At 36.1% G+C, this 19,711-nt stretch overlaps 1 protein-coding gene across 1 annotated transcript in view; it reads right to left on the minus strand.

The window, feature by feature from the left end:
• MAGI2 (membrane associated guanylate kinase, WW and PDZ domain containing 2) overlaps positions 1-19,711 on the minus strand; it is a 1,340,884-nt gene that overhangs the window by 1,297,982 nt on the left and 23,191 nt on the right. The gene's annotated exons all lie outside the window — the stretch shown is intronic.

Below are 19,711 nucleotides of genomic sequence, written 5' to 3' on the forward strand. Positions count from 1 at the left end.
ATATTGTAGGTGTTTTTCATGGTTTTTCCAAAGTGTTTTCAATTGAAAAATTTAATCAAATTTAGTGGTCATTAAATTAAAATGTATTTATATATTATAAAAACTGAAAATCTGATAATGCTAAATTATAGCAGTTGTGATCTTCAAGATATGAACCCAAACTATCTTTGAATCCAAGGCCATGTTTGAGAGGTCAGAGGTAATTAAGTAGTGGGAAGGAAGTGAAAATGAAAAAGGTGAAGCAGGCCTTTATATCCTCCCAACAGTGTCTTGCGTATTATGTGTATCTCCTGGATGCTTCATGCATACCAACATCGTGATGTCACGTGGTGTTTCACTGCCAAAGTATTTTCTCTCGAGTAAAAACTTACTTGGGCGGAAGTATTAAGCAATGGGGATGTCCACTGGAAGAACCACCTGCTCAACAGGTGGTATGACTGAGCTCAATATGTCACAATACCCCATATAGAAGAAACAACTAATTGACTAGTTTTCCATTAAAACAAAAAGAGATACATGGTATTACTTCCCTAAAATAGGCTAGTTAGACATCTTTATCAATTTTACAGGATTTGCATCACTGTATTTCATTAGATGAAAAAAATAATTTGCAACTTAACCAATATGCCAATTGCTAAAATGTGTGAATACATGTCAAAGAAAAAAATGGAACATGGTATTTACATAGACTTGTCTGAATTCAGCTATATTTTGAGTTTTGCTAAAAATAATTTTATAATCATATCTGTGTTGGCACGGATACCAGAAACCACAACATTGGTAATCCTTGGAGGGGTGTTTGGACTTGTGGCAGCAGTGTGCTGTACTGCCTGCCAATGGGGCCCTTATTTACTGGAAGCTTCTATTTAATCCAAGTTGTCCTTATCAGAAAAGTGCTATTCCAGACAAAAAAAGAGGTTCCATAATTTTATATTCCTTTTTGCTTGATGCTAACATTTCTTTCTTCTTCCACAAAAACATATATATATTTTAATATTAAAATATGTATATAAAGATTGTTTTCTACAGCAGAACTAAAAGTGCTATCATTAGGTGTAAAATCTGCATATTGTTCTGATGCTGCCGTAACTGAGGACTATGTTTTGGTTTGCCAGTGCTTCTCCATGTGACATGGCTAAGCTCCCATGTGAAGCTAGCTCAGGCATCACAGCATTAGTACAAGCTGGTTTGCTGCCCTTGACCTTCCTCTCTCAGGTTGTTCTTTCTCCTCAAATCTCCCTTCCTTTCCCTAGCATCTTTCCTTCTCCCCTTGGCAGAGGATTGACCTAAGGTGTGACACAGAGGAAAGACTGGTGGTGAGTGTCAGGAGATGTGGCACTAGCTTTGGGCTCTGTAATCAAATCATTATTTAACTTTTCACACAGCAATTTGCCACGCAGGGTCTTAGTTTCCCCATCTGTATACTGAAGGCAAAGGGTTCAGTAATCTCTATAGCCCTTTGTGAGTCTGAAAAGCTATCATTCTGTGAGCAATAAGATACCCATCCAGGCTTACCTTTTGGGCTTATGGCCCTAAAGGGAGAGCCAAAATAAAGGCTTATATCATTGCTATTTTAGACATGTTTACATTTCATTAGCTGCCACTTGAGGAAGCAAATGTCTTCAAAACTTCAAAAGAATGACTGAGTCTCTAATGAAAGAATCTCAGAACACAGTGTGAGAATTTTGGATCTCTCTCTGAAGTCACCGTTTGAAAGATAAGAATAGTCCTGCATATTGCCAATGGTCATGACAGAGCTTGGAATACAAGGCAATTTCACTATTGAACAACCTGAACACTCATTCAAAGAACGAATGTGGATAAAAATGGTTGAGTCTATATTTAAAAGCAATTTTACAGGCAGCTAAGATGTTATATGCAGCTTCATTCCTTCCAGGACACTAATGTATATCCCTACACAAATGCTAGTTCCCAAGTAATTCTTCTTTTCCATTCCATCTGCTATACAAAGGGGGAATTTTTTCTATATGTCTACTAGCAAGTGTGATAGAAAATCCTGCTCACTCATATAAAGGTGGTAGGTTTTTAGTAGCCAAGCTAAGAAGTGCTGTGAATTAGAGGCCTTTGTTGATTCATCAGAGCCCTTTTACTTTTCCATCAAAACCACCACAGTAAACAAAGCAACTATACTGGGCCAAGTTATGCTAGTGGCACAAACACCTCCTTTAACAACTGAACTGTCTGCTGGAGAACGACCACTCCTTTAATTACACCTCAGAAGTGTATGTACATAATGAGAAAAGAGCCAACTGCACTGCCTGAGCCCCTAATGTGGATTGGCTCAGGACCAAGTCCTTTGTGTCATTTCTTTCTTCTTTCATCCTCCCTAAATTTGGTGCTGTTATATAAGATCACCCTACTTCTGCTTTCTTTCTTATCCCCTTTCATGTCCTCAGATAAATTTCTTACTCCTGCCCCCACTGTTTTCAACCAACAACATTTTCCAAGTTGAAACACTTTCCCGTTCAACATACAGTCTGTTCAACAACTGAAGTGCTCAGACTCCATGTCTATACCACTCATTTATCTATTATTAATTTATCCATTCATCCAATGTATTGATCTATGATGCCTTTGCCATTGGTGATACAAAGACTATAAAAGATATGGCCTATAATCAAGGGAACCTCACAAATCATGGGGAGAGAAATCTAAAATGAGGACACATTATGATAGATTATGTAAAATTTCCCAGGATATCAGAGGCGAGAACAGCTATCATTCTTCAAAGAGTTGGCAAAAACTTTGCTAAGAGGCTACATGATATACTGCTTTGAATTATTTGATTTATTACATAAAGTTCAAGAAAATAATAACCTTATCTTAAACGTCATTATATCTTCTCAATAGTACCTTGTAAATAATGGATACACTGTGGGTGCTCAACAAACACACACATTTTAACTGTGCATCACAGCATCATGACAGAGATATAAAAGCTGGTTTTCGTAGCACTTGACCTTGCTCTCTCAGGTTGTTCTTTGTTCTCAGATCTCTTCTCTTTTCACAAGTACTTTTCCCTTGTTTCTTTGACAGAAACTTCCAACAATGTGGCACAGAGGAAAGAACTGGTGATACCTAGCTCAGATGCGTAGACAACTTGCTCAAGGCTAGAGTTCATATTTGTGATTTCCATGTTTGCCTCTTATTTTGACCCTCGTACATGATCAGAGGTGGTATTTCTGATACTAGCTGGCTATTTTGCAAATGGATCTACTTGTTCTAAAAAGATTCCACATGCCTCATCTTCAAGTATGAAAACAATCTGCCTCCTCAGTCCTATAAGTGAATGGTTCCCCAGTCTTTACATCTTTGGGCATTTATTTACGTATAAATATATTCATTGAATAGTTGCTACTTGGACAAGAGTGGGGGAGAGAGAACTGAAAAGTGTCCCTATCTTGGTTGGAACAACTGTTTCTTCTCCCCTTTCCTGCTTTTCAAGGGTTAGCCCATCCTGCTTACCTCTGTAACACTGCTGATCCAATTTTTAGTAGGGTAATTACTTTTAGGCGTGTCTCCTCTAAGCAAACTGTCCACTCATTGAATACAGGCCTGGCAATGGGCCTGGATCTGAATGATTTTTACATTTGAGGAAACATATCCAATGAAGTTAAACAATGTAGCCAAGATTCCAAGTATGTTAATTGTAATTTTCCTTCTTATAGGCTTCAGAGGCAGAGAACAATAACAGACCTACTCAGGATAGGTTTAGAGAATGTGATTTCATTTTTGCTCATTACTCACCTCCAGACTATATTTAAAAAGGCTACGAATTCAGGAGGAGTTGTGAAAAATTGGTGGATAGTATCAGTTTACAGACAGAGTTTCTGGATCACTGGATCACTCTCTCCTTACCCTAAGTCAAAACTTTCTTTTCCCAACTAAGATCCAGTCTGTGTTTACTGGAGTTGGGGAGGCTATATTTCTAAGAATCCCTCTATATGAGGCTGGCTGGGGGAGGAGAGTTTTGAGAACAGGCTGTATTGGGAAGGGCCTATATATCCAGTTGAACCCAGCAAGGATGTAATGTTTTCCGTTTGGCCTAGTGGATTTATGAAAAGAGGTTGTCTTGCGAGTTGAAAGAGACTCTTTGCTAAAAGGTTTCCTGTAAGGTAAAAAGGGCCCCCGACAGATAGCACTTCTGGGAAGACAGGGTCTAAGAGGAAACTGTAAATTGTCAGTCAGAGACCTATGTTAGAAATTGTCAGTGGTGGAAAATATCAGAAAACCCACAAAAGTGTTTCATGAGAAAAACAAATTGAGGCAACTGAAGCTCAGAGCAGTTTGACACCAGATCAAAAGTACTAGATATCTAAAACTGTTCTATTTTCTTACTTCTTCCTTTACCATTGTGTCTGAAACTGGAAGACCCAGAAGAAGCAGCTAGTTGATGAGAAAGAAGGTTGGGCAAAAGAGAGGTGAAATCTACTGGTTCCTTTTCCCAATATATCAGGATTGAACTAGTGGGGGGATGTTAAAGTGGGGGGGAACCTTAAAAGTGAATAAGAAAATAAGGTTGTATATTAGACTGCACTAGACTATTCAACAGAAAGAAAAAGGTCTATTTTTAATACCTAATAGTGACTAGAAAACTAGGAGGAAAGCTAGGAGCTGGGAAGAATCCACAGAATTTGTTTCAAGGGTTAACAGTGAGAAAGAATCAAGTTGCTATATGTTTGTATACTACTAACTTGTTCAATAACTGGTTACACCAGCTATTGGTAGAAGCTAAGTTTGACTCAAAACCCACTGTTATCTTTATTCTCTCTTTAAAAAAAAATAGGAATACCCATTTGTTTAAAAAACGATGGAGAGTAAGACTTTAGGAAAACTGTATCCAAATGCCATTTTCAACCTTGTTTTGGCCCTGATTCATGAGAAAAGAAGGAAGAAAGGAATGAATGAAGAAAGAGTGGGAAGGAGGGGAGAAGAGAGAGAAGCAGGAAGGAAACAAAAAAGGGAAAGGAAGGAGGGAGGGAAGAAAGGAAGAAAGCAATCAATTTTCAAAAGACATCTATGAGACAATCAGAGCAATTTGAACATGGACTGGGTATTTGATATTAAGGAATTACTAGTAATTTTGTTATATGTGATAATGACAAGGTGGTTATATTTAAAATATCCTTCTATGTAAATTAAGCATACTGAAATATATATGGTTAAATGATAAGATGTCTGGTTTGATACTGTGATTTATAATAAGAAATATATATTTGTTCTTTGTCCTGTTTCTGCAACAGAGCTTCTAAAACCCTTGGAATTTCCCAAGTGTGAGAGCAATAGAGGTATCTCTTGTTACATTAGTGAGGCGACTTTTGGAAAGCACCTAAGAATGGGGACTGGTTGCCAGAGAAGCCATTCAAGTGATTAGTGTTGGAAACTTCAGTCCCACCCACTGCCCTGACCTCTGGGGATGGGAGAGGGCCTGAAGGCTGGGTCAATCACCAATGGCCGTTGATTTAGTCAATAATGCCTATTTAATGAAGCCTCCCTGAAAACCCAAAAGCACAAGGTTCAGAGAGCTTCTGGGTTGGTGAATGTGTGGAGATACAAGGAGAGTGACACACCTGGAGAGGACATGGAAGCTCAGTACCTTTCCCCCATCCCTTGCCCAATGCATCTCTTTCATCTGGGTATTCCTAAGTTACATCTTTTTATAATAAACCAGCGATCTATAAGTAAATTGTTCCTTGAGTTCTGTAAGCCACTTCAGAAAATTAATCGAACCCAAGAAGGGATTGTGGGAACTTACAATTTGTAGCTGGTTGGCTGGAAGCACAGGTAAGAACCTGGACTTGCAACTGGAGTCTGAAGTAAGGGGGGGGTGGGGGGCGGGGGGAGGGACAGTCTTATAGAACTGGACCCTTCACCTGTAGGATATAAGACTACCTCCAAGTAGAAAGTGTCAGAGCTGAGTTGAATTGTAGGACAGCAGCTATTGTCCAGAAAATTGCTTGGACACCAACAACACATTGGAATTGCATCCAGGATCCTAATACTTGGTATTTGCTTTAAAATACTCCAAAGACGGGGAAAAAAAGTAGTGGAGACAGATGAAACAAACTGGGAAAATGCACATAACTGTTGAAGGCAGGTTGAAGGTAGATCATGGATATGTAAGACTGCATTGTTCTATTTTCTCTATTTTTAAGTGTGATTAAATTTTCCATAATAAAAAAATTTAAATAAATCAGAGAAATTCACAGGCCCATATGTTTTGATTCATTCTAACTATGTCTCTTCCACAACTTTTGACTAACATAAATAAGGCAGCTTCCCTCAAATATCACTTCTGAATAAACATAATACATTATCTCTAACTCACTGTATTATAATTCCTTTATTTTCTAGAGCATAGCTTGAAATCTAAAACTAATAAATTTATTCCAAAGCTATTCTTTGCCCTGAGAAAACCAGAGTTCTCCATTGATGAATTAATTGAGAGTTGTATCTTCCTAAGTATCTCTTGATACAATGGTTAAGTCTCAATTTACCAAGGTCTTGGGTACTATATCTTTGCATCCATATCTTGGACACCATATCTCTGAAGAGGAAATCAGAATTTTGTGACAGAGAAGGCTATGAAGAACAAAGGCCCTTGGGAAACTGCCTTCATAGGCAATTGAGGAATGGGAACTGATCATTTTTCAGACACATTTTATAGGAGATACCTATATCTTGTCAGGCTGAACTAATTTAAACTACCTCTTATAAATATGCTGCCATATTTGCTGCCAATTATAATATGCAGAGCTTTCACATTTTAATGCCTCTGATCCTGGAGTAAATCCTGCTTAAATTAATATCATCCAGGCTGCAGTTGTGACATAGTTGAATGTGCCAACAAGTGAACCAAAAAAACAAAAAAAAAAAAAAAAGAAGAAAAGAAAAGAAAGAAAAAGAAAAAAACCTTGCAGAATAGAATCCAGTAGTTTGGTAGAAAATTCTGGAAACAATGGAGCTTGCTTTCTCTCTTTTAAATAAAACCTGCTACAACACCTTCTTGATGAAAACAACAACAACTACAAAAAAAAAGAAGACACCAATGAATCTAAGTAGAAAAGTAATTAGGAAATTTAGAATCTCAATATAAAGAAGTCTGGGGATATTTCAACCAATTTTTTATGTAGGTTTTATTTTTTTAATGTGTATATGTGTTAATCATCATAAAAAATTGCCTATATAGACCCAAAAAACTTTCTTTTGACTAGTATAAAATAAAAATTCTAAGTGATAAGAAAGAATCATGTCATGTATTAATTGGCAGCACTGTTTTTCTTTCTTAGTAATAGACAAAATAATGGTACATCTTAAAATCAATGAAATACAATATCTGAAAAACAATAAAGTTTATAAAGTTTTGACATTTATGTAGATTAGTTAATAAATAAATTAAGGGCCATTATAGATGACCATAACATGTCCTTAATGTTAAAAGCTATCTTTAGAGGAACAGTCATGATTTTATCAATATATCACCATTCCCTAAAACTGGAGACAAAAGAATAACACTGGTAGCCCAAGAGGCTAGTCAATGTGGACATCTCTGATTGTTCATATATACTTGCTTTAAGTTTACTCTCTACTCCCAATATTGGGCGATTGGATAAATCCAGGTTATCATCAGAACCACAATCAGTTTAGAAAGGGAGATAATTTCAGATCATTATGTTGAAAGACTGTAACAAATGGAACTGTCCAATATAAAAGCTGTGGTTGCTGCCATCTTTGAATGAAGGACTAGAATGATGATCTACTGAGCCCCTTTCAATTTTATGATTTTATGTTTCTAAATAAAATCTTGTAAACCTGCAAATCATAAATATAAAAGATACATTCTTTAATTAGACACTCACCCATAGATTCATTAGCCGCAACAATGGATAAGAAAAGGCAAAGTTTCGGGCTTCCCTGGTGGTCCAGTGGTTAAAAGGCCATGCACCCAGTGCAGGGGGCCCAAGTTCGATTCCTGGTAAGGGAACTAGATCCTGCATGCTGCAACTAAAGATCCCATGCATGCCACAAAGAAGATCCCACATGAGGCAAGGAAGAGCCCACCTGCCATAACTAAGACCCGGCACAGCCAAATAAATAAATATTTTTTTAAAAAAAGAAAGAAAAGGCAAAGTTTCAAACCCACGAAATAATGTTATCAAATAGTCATAAAAATAATTCATTAGCTCAGCTCATTTTATTCTGTGTTAACTTTGGCATGAAATTAAGGAAAAATTATTAACAATGTCACTCCAACCCCATTCCTAGATAGATACGTAATCCAGCTTCCCTCACAGATTCACCATTAGGCAAATGGAGTACTATATTCCTAACTGATTTTATTTATTATTGATTCTTCATTGTCTTGGAGCATCAATGGCTTTTATGGTAATTTTAAAAATATTAAAATGAACGAGAATCTTTATATTTCCTTTAGCAAACAACTCTTGCTCTTTTGCATTTTTGTTAGATTATCCTTCGTGGAGAAGGAAAATAGACACTAAGCTTCCTAAAATATTCAGTTTTTGACATGATGACTATTATAACAAGTTTGTTTAACCAATACTACTTTAAGAACAAAAGAAAAAGATCCATTAGAAAATAAAAGGTTATTAGAAAAAGAAAATGTAAGGAAGAAGAGAAAAGGAAAAGGAGAGAGAATGTATGCTCTTCTTTTATCTCCCCGGAATTGGCTAAGGACAAAATGTGAAATCTGTCGTAGCTTTGGCTTTGAGTCCTCTGAATTATCACACGGCTGTATTTATTCAAATGAGCAAAGACAACTTTCTGTCATGTCCACAAATTAGCTTTGTTCTTCCAGCTGAAGCTGTCTTTGAGGATTCATATAGTATATAATGAGTAAACCATTAACAAACAATTAATAAGACTATTTAAATTATAGATTAAGTGCCAACTTATTTCCCTAATCATGTTAGGCATGGTATTCCTTGTTAAATAAAATTTTCTCTAGCTTTATAAATATTTATCTTAATATTATTAAAGCAGCAAATGCAAACCTTAAAAAGGCTATTTGATTATTATGCTGTAAAACTGATGACATGAAAAATAAATTTGAGTAAAAGATTCAAAATAATTCTAGTACTCTCTGGTAGCATAGCAAATAAAAAAAAAATTCTCCCTTTAATAAGCTATCCACCTATATGTACCTAAAGATCTACTGCAGGGAGTTAATTGGTGGCCCATATTGGCCCAGGAGGACATATTATGGTTACAGCAATGCACAGTGGGATGTTCCAGTAGAACTAAATATAAGGCAGCTTAGATTTCTTTGCTCACGACCATCTAACCTAATTTTAGATAGCCTGTATCTTCCTCTGAACATTTCTGTGAAAAGCATGCTCTGATTCTATTGTCCTGGAAAGCAGAGCAAAATATGCATCAATTGACCTTTAAATAACTGCATTTTGAAATAATATAAAAGATGAAAGGTTTGCACACATTCACACACAAATACACATCTCTGTCTCTACCCTTTCTCAGAGAATTAAAATGCTATATTACTGAATGGATATTGCTTTAAAAATATAACTAATGCCATTAAAATCAGCCTATTATGAAACCAAGCAACTACTCAAGAGTGTGGAGCATTCTTAGGGATGCCCCCACTCACCACAAATACTCAGCTACTGTAAAACCCCACAGAATTTCTACTCCCCTTCCTAACCATATTGATTCTTAAGTATTTTTGTTTCAAACTCACTTTTCTCAATTTCAACATTACTCATCTTTTCTGTGATCAATGTGGAAGTGAAGAAAACAGACAGAGCAATAAGCATTTCAGACAGAGCAATTAAACACGTGGTTTCTCTATGCACAAATTACAGCATCAGCATTTACAGCTCAAGACACCACCGATGAGTCAGGCTAAAATAGTCTTCAATGGAGCTGATACTTTATTTTGCACATATGCTACCAAGATTACATCATCATGGCTAAATTCATGACCTACTAATATTTTGTTAAGGACTCCAAAAGTTCAGGCATTTTTATTTAAACCATAAAACAGAGGATGCCAGACCCTACCCTGACGGCATACGCGCCTGAAAGTTTCTGTTGCATTTTCCCTTTTTAGCACATTAAAATAATAGTAACATCAACTGTGGATCCATAAAAACTCAATGCCATGGTTTCAGGTTAGGAGAAAGCTTCTATATAAATTAAAGAATGTTTTGTTTACTATTCATGACCTCAAAAGTGGCTGTATGAATATGTTATAAAACAAACATATGCATAAAAGTCAATAAAATTATAAGAACTAAATGTAACAATATAAGGTAGAAAAACAAAAATATTCCTGAGGATACCATGAAATGTGTTAGCAATTTGAGAGATTCAAAGAAAGTAAATGTCACAGTCCTATCACAATAAATCTCGTTGACATTATTACTGCAATAACAGTTGACATATAGACAGATGATTCTATTTTGTTCAGTTACAAATCCCTACTATGGTGCTTGGCTTATATTAAGCACTCAATAAATATTTATTGAATAATTCAATGCATTATTTGGTCCTTAAAAGAAACCTTTAGTATTATTGTTACCATTTTATTTTTATTGTTCTTATTTTACCATTTACTACTATTATTAGCATTCTACAAATGAGAAATGAGTGTGAAATATCCTACATATAGTCTGACTCCATACCTAAGCACTAACCACTTTACCTTTCCATCTCTTGCTGATAAAAACCAGATTTCCTATGAAACAGTATGTGGAAAGGGTCAATAAATATTAGAGGAGGTCACTACGAGCTGGGCTAGTAACCAAAATTTCATGAAGGACATGGATATGAGCTAATAAACAGCGACGACTAAAATAACAGAGGGAGATGATATTTAAAGCAGGAAGAGGTGGCCTGAGCTAAGGAGACAAGAAGGCACAATTAACATTCAGGGTCAGCTAATGGGCAGATCTGGCTACAGGACAGGGTGGCCTGAATGAATGGGATGCCCTGGAGTTGGCATGTTAAGTACTCAACGTGGGGAAATGCAACAGTCAGAAGTCATTAATATGTTTGAGGGCCAGAAATACCAAAAGTCTGGAAGCTTTTGGAACCACAGATTAGAAATAACCCAGAGGCAAAGGGTGCCACATAAATCATCATTTAAGGGAAATTGCAATATTAGAGAGCTAAATAGGGTTTAATACCAGTCATCCAGGAGACATGTGATGCTACAAAAATCTCAGAGCAAATTACCTTAGGGACAGATGAATTGAGCCAAATAATTTAGAAGGAAGACATTTCAAAAACAAAGTCTTGGGGCTGCCCTGGTGGCGCAGTGGTTGAGAGTCCGCCTGCCGATGCAGGTTCGTGCCCCGGTCCGGGAAGATCCCACATGCCGCGGAGCGGCTGGGCCCGTGAGCCATGGCCGCTGGGCCTGCGCGTCCGGAGCCTGTGCTCCACAACGGGAGAGGCCACAACAGTGAGAGGCCCACGTACCGCAAAAAAAAAAAACACACACACACACACACAAAAACAAAGGCTTGCAGAGATACCAAACTAAGGTAGAGTAGTAGGAATGGTGTAAGTTAAAAGAGTATGTTCCAGCCACAAGGAAAACAAATCAGAAGGCCTGTGTGAATTGGAGCCAACCACCTTGAATGTTTCATGTGCTGAATCTGTCTTGTGGCATTATATTTCAAAAGGCAGCATTCGTTGCTGTTTACCTTGTGACAAAGAGTTGGAGCACAGCAGTGAACCTGATATTGAAGAACCATTTTCTGATCTGGGTACACCTAGACCTGCAAATACATATGGGCAAAAATTGTTGCAAAAGGCAAAGGAAAATGCAATTGTAGGTAAAAGGAAATTCTTGTAACGAATGTGTTCTGATAGAGTCACATAGATGGGTACTGAAAGACACAGCTAGAAAAGTATCTTGAAGACAGACTATAAAAGCCTTGCATGTTTGTTGATATTTACATAAGAGGCAATGGAGATTTTGAGTTGGGAAGTATTCTGATAAAAGCATCACTCTCAGGAAGATCAATATGGCAGCAGTATGACCTGTGAATCAAAGATAAAAGCAAAGGATACCAGTTAGGAAGCTATTGTAATAATTTAGAGGTGATGTAAATAAGATGTGAATTATAACCTTGACTGTGAGAATGCAAAGAGTTTTGGAATATTGCAAAATGGGGAACAATAGTGGGTTTAAGAGCCAGTAAGAGAAAGTCTTATAAAAATGATGAGTCTTTTCTAGAGAGAGGGTTGAAGAAAAGACGATACAAATGCACACACACACAAAAACTTACTTTATGCACACTGGGGAAGGTACTGCTTTAAAGTCATAGCAAGTATATCAATTTGTCACTCCTAGCAAATATAAATTTCAAAGCTATGATATTGAGTGAATGTATAAGTCTCTATTATTCAAACTATATGCATTTTATATATGTAACAGATGTTTCTTTTTATTAAGTAAAGTTTTTTTGATAAACCTAAGAGACAATCTTGTATAATAATGCTGAATGTGCAGAATCATATTCTATTTCAGAGAATACATCAAAATAAATTTAGATATTTAAATATTCTGTTAAAAATTGAACTTCAGCCAACACAACAGATATTTATTAAGTAACCCATAATGTAAATACCATCTTGTGATGACAATGACACTGAACTATCACCTGGTGGACTCTTTTTCAAGGGATGGTGTGGATTTCTACTTAACCACCCACACTGCTCATCAGCACATACATATCTGCTCAGAAAAAGGTCCAAGGAAGAGTGCATCTACACTGCAGAGCTAACTGGCCCACTGTGGACTCAAACCCTTCATGCCGGCCTCAGTAATGCAAGCTCCACTCAACTGGCTTCTAAACCAGCTGGTTTTCATAAATTTGAAGTTAAGACTTTCTTTTATTTTCTTCCACTTTGGCAGAATGAAAAGTACTAATTTAGTAAAGTTGCTGGAAAATACAATCACTGGAGTTGATATTTTCACCCCAAAATACTAATTAATTAATTAGTAACAATTAAATACTAGTTATAATTAGTATAGGTGAAAATTAACTCTAAAAGAGTTAATTATATCACTGGAATTGTGGATTATATCACACTCAGATTAAAGAAAGACAATTTATCAAAGCTTTATTACAGATATCTAGATACCTGGACAGATAACTGTATTCGGGTTGTTCCTGAATCTAATAAATACCTGTTTTAATTTTTCAAAATACACTAGACTAAAACAATACCTCCACATAAGTTTTTGAGCCCAGAACATGTAATACCTTTTCATTCTTCCATCTCACCACTGCTATTCTGTCAGGCACTGACAATATGATGAATCAAAAATGAATGTGTTTATGTGGACGCTGAAATGACATCTTTTATTGTAATTTTGAGGATTTGAGGTCTAATAATATGTCAGCTGATGCTTATTTATTGCTATTGTTTTTACTCTAATGGACCAAAAGTAACAAACATTTATGAACAGACAGATTTACTTTTCATTTATGTAAAACTGGGAACCAGTGAGAGTAATTTTTCACAGATAAAATTAATTATTAGATTAAATGCCAAACTTAAGACTTTGAAAAACTTGAATCACATAGAGTAGTAAAACTAGAATGACGGTTCTACTTTGCTTTTAAAATACTTTCATTAGCAATGATGAAAGAAAATCATGGAGGTATCAGCTAATGTATCTGATAGGAGCATTCCATTATTATCAGCAGCATCAGATTTTGGTCTAATCTGAAAACGTGGATGAACGTTTTGTGTCATCTTGCTTCTTTTCTGCCCATCACATTGTCTACTTGCATAAGTGGTTCTATTTATGGTCATACACTTGTCCCCACTCACAGTTGTCCCCTAATCTGAAGAATATGATATAAAAAAAATTATAGCCAATACTCTGAAAGGTGTATGCTTGAAAACATTAACAACACAGACTGAAACATTGAGATAGTTTCAATGGCTATACACTTGAGTGTCAAAAGATAAAACAGGCATGTTTTAACATCTAATAATTAGGTATATCATTTACACATTTTCAATATGATGATTTCTAATTTCTTGCTTCTATACTAGTGTCCTTATATTCTTGTATTTCTTTCTAACTGAATTCACACAGCCTTGACTGAGATTCAAACAAATGGGAATGTTTCATTTTTCAAAGGTCCGGCCCATTTGTTTGCATTACAGTACAAAAGCCAGCTGTGCTCAAATGCACCATCTGAAGAACGATGTTGAAATAGAGTAAGCAGGCTGGCAGGAGTAGTCATGCTAAAGGCAATAACTTTGGCAACTCTGAAATAGTAACATAACCACAATATTAGCTGGCTATGATATGCTAATAAATACTACATGACCCTTTAGGCATTCCATAGAATGGAATTATTTAAACCCATATACCATACTTCTAGCTTAACTCTGTCACTCTCTTTGTCCTTGCCTAAATAATTTCCTCTGTGCTTATTAGGGCAAAGATTTTTTCTTTTGTTTGGGTGTCCTAATCCAAACCCAAATCATGAGATATGCTTTGAAGAAGTCATATATATATCAAATATATATGCAGCTACAAAATACTTTATATGTTACGATATTTCCCCTCCAAAATTTCAAACACTTTTCATAGTTTAATCTTCATACCAAATACAACAAAAAACACACTCAATATATCCAAAGCAAACATGCAAAATGACAGAAATGCACATTTGTTACTCTAATAATAAAAAATAATAGTGATAAACTCAAGCTATCCTAAACGTTTCACATTGACATAACAAAGTAAAATGAAGCTCAGTTGGATTCGTGGCTTTGTACAATTTCAAACAGTAAGACATAAATCAATAAACTTGCCTTTTTTTTTTTTGGCTTGCTTGATCTTATTTAGGAAGGTTTTTCTACTACAGATTTTGTTCAAGGGAATAAGGCCAGGTTCCCAGTGTGCAGAAATACAGCCTGACTCTGGGAAGGCTCAATCACAAACTAAACTTGGAACTGCCCAGTGGCAATAAATATAGATGCCAAGGCAGATAAAGAAACCTGCATAACGCTAAAACAAAAGGAAGGGTGTGCTTGGCACACAGAATTATTTTCTCTCCTACCAAAGCCAATTTCTTATACATCAGTGACACTTTTTAAATTTGAGCCACTGTAATAAGTAAAAAAACAAATGTATGGAACCTATAAAGTAGAAAGGGAGGGAAAGGTGAAAATGTTATATCATTATCAAATAAATTATTTGGCTAAAACTATAATCTCTCCCAACATTATAGCACTCTCTTGGAACCAAATTGTTTTGAAATTGTCACACGCAAGACCAACAAAAAACCCGTATGTATTATTTTTAAACAGATTATCATATTTAATCCTCAACACCACTAGGAATTAGATCTTAATATCTCTGTTTTAGAGATGAGGATACTGATATTTAGAATGAGTCAGTAAGTTGCCCAAGATCTAAACTCAGATCTCTCTGATTTCAAAATTCTCTTTTAATTTCACAATATTAACTGTAATGAAATATACTTTATAAAATTTACCTTACATTAGTAATTTCAAGAAGTAATACTAAAATCTCTGCTATGTATATTGGGTGGTGGAAAATTAAGCATGGATATAATCTAAAAACAGTTTTTGTGGAGAGAAAAGCCTTTCAAGAAATAATTAGAAAAATTATTTAAACATATTTAGATATATAGCATATACATTATGTAGTTGATACTATTTCTTTCAATGTCTATTTTGGATGAGGCCATCACTGAAGACAGCATAGCAGAGAAATGGAAAGAAGACATACTTCTAGTTACTTAATCAACCAATCCTGCCCTATCTTTAGACTCTCTGTTGGGTAAAGTCATAAATATTCTTATGGTTTATGACTTGATGTGGATTTCAGTAACTTAAGCTTGAAAACATCATAACTAATGCATATTACTATGTAGAGGTGCAGAGAAAGTACATCAGTATAAAGTTAGTAGTAGTTAGGAGAAGTGTCTATTTGGTTCAGATAACTTTCATTATGTATATTCATTTAACAATAGTTTTTCTATCCCAGCAAAACCATTGTCGAGGATTGGGAATAACAATATGAAATACTGCTTTTCCTCAAGGAGCTACTGGGGTTTGCACATTGGCAATGAATTCAATAAATCACAGAATGTTAGAAGTTACCTAATTCAGTGATCTGCTTTGCCACATGAGGAATCTGAGGTCACATAGCTAGTGAAAATGTGCAGTAGAAACCTGAACTTTCATTTCCCAGAATAGAAATAATGTGGTAGAATCAATACTCTAGAATTATCTGGAAGGGATAATTATAATTATATAATTATAATTATCTTGAAGCATTAAAAAAATAATGCTTCAAAATCTGGATTAGATCAGGCAAATCATTTTATTCCTCATGGCACAGTCTTATATCATGTAAAGTAAAAATAATTATATTAAACTTGAATATTTATTTCTCCTTGTGCCTTCTAGAACTCTTGACTTTTTAAGCCTCTCAGAATAAAGCAATATTTGCAGCTAGATATGGTATTGTGACTTAGTTCTGGCCAACAGGATGTAAACGTAAGAGTCTTGTGCTCCCTTTCTAGAACCTTTCACTGACATATGGCCAAATATGCTCCTTCTTTCTCTCATCTCTCCTGCTATTTCAAATGTGCACATGGTGGCTGGATCACTATGACTAGGACCATTCATGGGAAGAGAAGAACAAAGAACTGGAAGCATTCTGGGTTCTACTTAACTGTTTAGCTGCCACACCAGTCCTGAATGCCTGAGTGCAAGAGAAACCAACTTTTTAAGTCAATGTTATGGGGGGGGTCTCTGGTACTCCCAGGCAAATAGAACACTAATGTCTTGAAGTTAAATAAATAAATAAATAAATAAATAAATAAATAAATAAATAAATAAATAACATTGTCTTAGTCTAATCTTGTAGTCTCAGTTATGTGACTAGAAATTAACCTGATAACATTGGGAACATGTTGACAAATCACACACAAAGACATGTGAGAGACAGAGTGAGAGAGAAAGAATATACCCAAAACCCTTGGATAAAGGCTCCAATAATTATTTGCCTCTCTATAAAGCATTGTGCAGATTATTTAACAACAACAACAACAAAAAGCTGCACCAGGAAAACTCAGTGTTTGAACGTGAATGAAGAGGCACTGTATCGCTTTAAAGAATCTTTTCAAAGAAACACACAAATGATTGTTTAATTTACTGTGTTTAATAAAATCTAACTGGATGTTTTTTAAAAACATTATGCACCTTTCTCTTGACACCAAACTGAGAGTGGATTCATGGACTTATAGGAACCAGTGTTTTAGTTTTTGTTATGGAGCTGCTTGCTCCACTCCTATTAGCTATACTCCTCTAAACTCTCACAACTACAAAACTACAATATGGGAATTATTTAGATAAAATTATTATTCCAACAATTTGGTTATGGAACACTTTTTAAAGATGAATGCAGAGATCATTAGCTCAAAAACTTATGTTCTGGACTAAATCAAACTCCTATCTTCTTCCTCCTCTCCTGCTCCTCTACCTTTCTTCCTCATTCTCCTCCTTGGCATCTTTGTCAAAGAAATTCTGAGACCTGCATAAAGGATTGTCACTATATTACTGTAAGCTAAAGCAAAGATAAAAAATGATTTTCTATCTCTCAGATAGAAATTATGAAACTAGGAAGGTTCTCATTTTCCTACAGCTTCCAACTATCTTCTCCCTCTTAAGGAATTAAATGGAAGACAGTTATTTTAAGTGTACTTTTTTGAAATGTTACTGCATATAAAAGTAGGCTCCTCCAAGAACATGGGGCATTTATAATCTATCTCCATAAATTTGTCAAACTAACTAGGGATGCACAATGGGAGAGCGGAACTTTTCACATTTTGGTTTTGAAGCCAGTTCCCCTCAGAATTTACTCTTTGAAAAGAAATTGTTATTGAACTACAGATCCAGATATCAGGGGAAATTCCAGTCTACGTTAATGATATCATAAGTTGCAAATGCAATAAATCTGTTCTCCTCTACCTTGATTAGAACTGCCCTCCTATCTTCTCCACTATTCAGATTACATAATTGTGTTCTTAAGCATCTTTGAAAATTATGTTGCTTCAATCTGAATACCTGAATGGTTACGCAGTTAGTTGTTTTTTTTTTTAAATATCTTTATTGGAGTATAATTGCTTTAGAATGGTGTGTTAGCTTCTGCTTTATAACAAAGTGAATCAGGGCTTCCCTGGTGGTGCAGTGGTTGGGAGTCCACCTGCCAATGCGGGGGACACGGATTCGGGCCCTGGTCCGGGAAGATCCCACATGCCGCAGAGCAGCTGATCCCACGCGCCACAGCTGCCAAGCCTGCGCTCTGGAGCCCGTGTGCCACGACTACTGAGCCCATGTGCCACAGCTACTGGAGCCCACGTGCCTACAGCCCATACTCCGCAGCAAGAGAAGCCACCGCAATGAGAACCTGGCACGCTGCAATGAAAAGAGTAGCCCCTGCTCGCTGCAACTGGAGAAAGCCTGTGCACAGCAACGAAGACCCAAAGCAGCCAAAAATAAATAAATTTATAAAAAAAAGTGAATCAGCTATACATATACATATATCCCCATATCTCCTCCCTCTTGCATCTCCCTCCCACCCTCCCTGTCCCACCTCTCTAGGGTCACAAAGCACCAAGCTGATCTCCCTGTGCTATGCAGCTGCTTCCCACTAGCTATCTATTTGACATTTGGTAGTGTATACATGTCCATGCCACTCTCTCACTTCGTCCCTATACAGTTAGTTTTAATACTACAGAAGATAAAAAGGAATTCTTTACTTCCAATAAACTTCACTATCTTCTCACTGCAAGGTTTTATTACAGAAACATTTAAAAATAAAATATTGCTATGGTTGGGTATGTGATATACATTCATCGTATACAATCTAGAATCTAAATTGGCAGTTTGAGGTTACAAATATTCATTCATGTCTTGACACAGGAAAACTTCTTCATTCAATAAATACTGAGTACCTATTCTATGAAGACAGTAATGAAAGAAACTGGGAAGAAGTTTAAGCTTCAATACCCAAACTTAAGGATTCTATAGGACAGCAGGTAAAATGGCATGCGTATAAATTAGGATTTTGCAAGGAGGTTCACTGTAAGTGCCCTAAGACTGAGACAAATAATAATGGATATAACACTTCTGATTAGCACCATCAACGAATCATATGAGAAGGAGGTAGCATTAGAACCAGGCAGACTGGGCATATACCCAGAGAAAACCATAATTCCAAAAGAAATATGCACCCCTATGTTCACTGCAGCACTATTTACAATAGCCATGTCATAGAAGCAACCTAAATGTCCATCAACAGACAAATGAATAAAGAAGATGTGGTACATATGTACAATGGAATATTACTCAGCCATAAAAAGGAATGAAATTGGGTCATTTGTAGAGACATGGATGGACCTAGAGACTGTCATACAGAGTAAACTAAGTCAGAAAGAGAAAAACGAATATGGTATATTAACGCATATATGTGGAATCTAGAAAAACAGTACAGATGAACCGGTCTGCAAGGCAGAAATAGAGACACAGATGTAGAGAACAAATGTATGGACACCAAGGGGGGAAAGTGGCAGGCGGTGGTGGTGGTGGGATGAATTGGGAGATTGGGATTGACATATATACACTAATATGTATAAAA

The sequence above is a fragment of the Monodon monoceros genome, unplaced genomic scaffold (genome assembly GCF_005190385.1).
Source record: "Monodon monoceros isolate NGI ecotype Baffin Bay Population unplaced genomic scaffold, NGI_Narwhal_1 Super_Scaffold_2, whole genome shotgun sequence".
Lineage (NCBI taxonomy): Eukaryota > Metazoa > Chordata > Mammalia > Artiodactyla > Monodontidae > Monodon > Monodon monoceros.